We start from the raw sequence: 2,724 nt of genomic DNA, 5'->3' as shown, positions 1-2,724 counted from the left end.
TGATTATGTTAATCATATAACTGGGATGGAACATGTCACATTAGAGGTGAACGATCAGAGGTGTCCTCTAATCACCACGACAAGGCTGGTCCCTCTTTTAGTAGACTCAACTATGAATATTCATAAAGAAATGAATGTCAGGCTCTTTTTTTCACTGCTAACCCCAAGAAGTTTTAACATGCTGAAACTTTCTATTTTGTCGAGCCCCGAGCTTGTGGTCCTCCTTTGAGTGTGGGTTCAATTGAATGAATCTGTCAAGTCAAGCAAAACGTACGTAGCAGCAAGTATGGTGCATCGCCTATTTATCATTTTCGCTTAGGAGCCAAAACAAACACGCATGTTACCTACTATACTGGACCTTCGACCAGGCATTCTACCTTTGTCGAATCAGAACCAACACCACTGCATTACGCTCGAACAGTTGAGCGGCCGCCGGCCAGCAACTTCCATGAACAGATATAGATTCATTCTTCATACCTGGTCCAGCACCACAACCCTTCGCGGCTTGGTAACAAGTTAGTCTTGTTTGGTAAGACAGAATTAGATAAAGAAAAGAGAGTGCTCGACCAGAACAACAGCAAATAACGTAATTACATAGATAACTGCTCCTCCCCTGATCCTTAAGGCTTTAAGGAGAACCATATGGCGGCTGGAAAGAAAGACAACCTCAGCTTCTTTGGTGTCAATGAGAGCTATTTAAGTATCCCCTATAGACCTTCTTTTGTAGATAGAATCTTCAATGAGTGGAAAAAAGCAACCTTACTAAGAAAGGTGCTTGTTGAGTAAGATCGGCTTTCGAACCCAAGCCCTTTACTGGGTTAGGCATTTGAGCGCATCTTTCTCATATCGATCAAGGGTTTCCTTGAGTTTGAAATAAGGGTCAAGAAGCAAGGGCGTAATAGCTACGCGAAGTTGCGCCTTAGCGCATCCGTTTTCTTGCAGGAGTGCTAACGCACAACCTTACATTTTCTTCCGCTTGCTATGCAGTATGAACCTCATACAGAGCCGCACTCCTTTAATATGATGAGAAGAAGGGGGGCGGCCTCTTTTCCATACCAATCTTTATTTACTACTATATTTTTTTTGGGGTGTATAGCTCAGTGGGTAGAACATTGGGCTTTTAACCTAATGGTCGCAGGTTCAAGTCCTGTTATTCCCAAACCTACCTTACACTCTACTATTAATAAGGATGCATAGTAGCCTTCAAAGATGACTCTTTGGCCTTTAGACTCGCTTCGGCGACTTTGCCCTTTAAGTGACAAGGGGGTGAGCCTCTCCAAGCGGAAAGCGATAGTAAATCCCGAGCTTGCCCACGCTCATCCAAACCGGCCTAAAAAGTGATCATAAAGCGATGCCCTTCCTTCCAATCCAAGCCGGTAAAGCCGCCCCTATGTCTAACCACCTCTCACCCCGATCACATATTGGCACGTTCATGATGCATCATAATCAAAAGTCCGTAAAGTAAAGAAGGCCTATGCATCAGTATACTGTTATGATCACATATTAGCTCGATTTTATTGACGACTTGAAGGCGAAGCCTTCTGTCTGATTCAATCTGATGCTTTCAAATCCGCTTAAAGAGTACTTTGGTGTCACTTAGTATAGAGAAGTGTCCCTTTTTGTTGTCTTCGTCCATCTTTTTTTCTTCCATGTTTTTCGTTGGTCAACAACCAACCAAAGTGCTCTGTACTTCTTCACTACTCGTACGAGCTTGATGGAGTTAAGCTGTATTGAGGGAATCGTTTTGTCTAAATCAATCAAGAATGCCTCAACTGGATAAATTCACTTAGTTCACACAATTCTTCTTGTCATGCCTTTTCCTCTTTACTTTCTATATTCATATATGCAATGATGGAGATGGAGTACTTGGGATCAACAGAACTCTAAAACTAAAGAACCAACTGGTTCAACACCGGGAGAACAAGATCCAGAGCAACGACCCCAACAGTTTGGAACATATCTTGAGAAAAGGTTTTAGCACTGGTGTATCCTATATGTACTCAAGTTTATTCGAAGTATCCCAATGGTGTAACACCGTCGACTTCTTGGGAAAAAAGAGGAAGATTACTTTAATCTCTTGTTTCGGAGAAATAAGTGGCTCACAAGGAATGGAAAGAAATATATTATATTTGATCTCTAAGTCCATACATAGCAATCCTGGGTGGGTCATCACTTTTAGGAATGACATAATGCTAATCCATGTTCAACACGACAAAGGAAGCATCAGTTTTTAATCTCATTATGACTTGGTCATTCGGAAGAGCAATTAATTCGATCAGAACAGTGGAATGGAAGGCAGTAAAAGAATTAAATACTCCTTTCTTTTCCAATCGCCCCACGAAGACAGACGTTTGGAAAGGTTCTCGAGATTCTCAATCGCTCTTTTTAGTGGGGAGGAATTGTGCGGGAAGGGAGCGATAGCAAGCCGAGCCACTAGTAGAGTAAGCCCTTCCCACGTGTCAAGTTGAATATGAATAAATGAATTCAGCATCAACCAGAGAGATCAACCTGTGCTTTTGAGTTGAGGCCGTTGGAGGCGCAGATTGAACTAATCCGCGACCAGCAAGTTTTCTGAAAGCTAACTGAATGGAATTGTTACTTTCAAAAAATCTTGCTTCAAATCACAGGAAGAAGGTCTATCTTCCCACGTAGTTCGTCGGTCAAACCAACGATTCTCTTCTCAAAGTAATAGAGAGAGTATTTTTCTAGTTAGACTTCTATCAA

At 42.0% G+C, this 2,724-nt stretch overlaps 1 non-coding gene across 1 annotated transcript; it reads left to right on the top strand.

The window, feature by feature from the left end:
• The first annotated feature begins 1,086 nt into the window (after positions 1-1,086).
• Positions 1,087-1,159, top strand: TRNAK-UUU (transfer RNA lysine (anticodon UUU)). Its single transcript has one exon. It is a non-coding gene; the product is annotated as a tRNA-Lys (tRNA).
• The last annotated feature ends 1,565 nt before the right edge of the window (positions 1,160-2,724 follow it).

This window comes from Nicotiana tomentosiformis, chromosome 2 (genome assembly GCF_000390325.3).
Source record: "Nicotiana tomentosiformis chromosome 2, ASM39032v3, whole genome shotgun sequence".
In the NCBI taxonomy this organism is placed as follows: domain Eukaryota; kingdom Viridiplantae; phylum Streptophyta; class Magnoliopsida; order Solanales; family Solanaceae; genus Nicotiana; species Nicotiana tomentosiformis.
The sequence above is the reverse complement of the archived record's forward strand: the minus strand, read 5'-3'. Positions and strand labels throughout refer to the sequence as shown.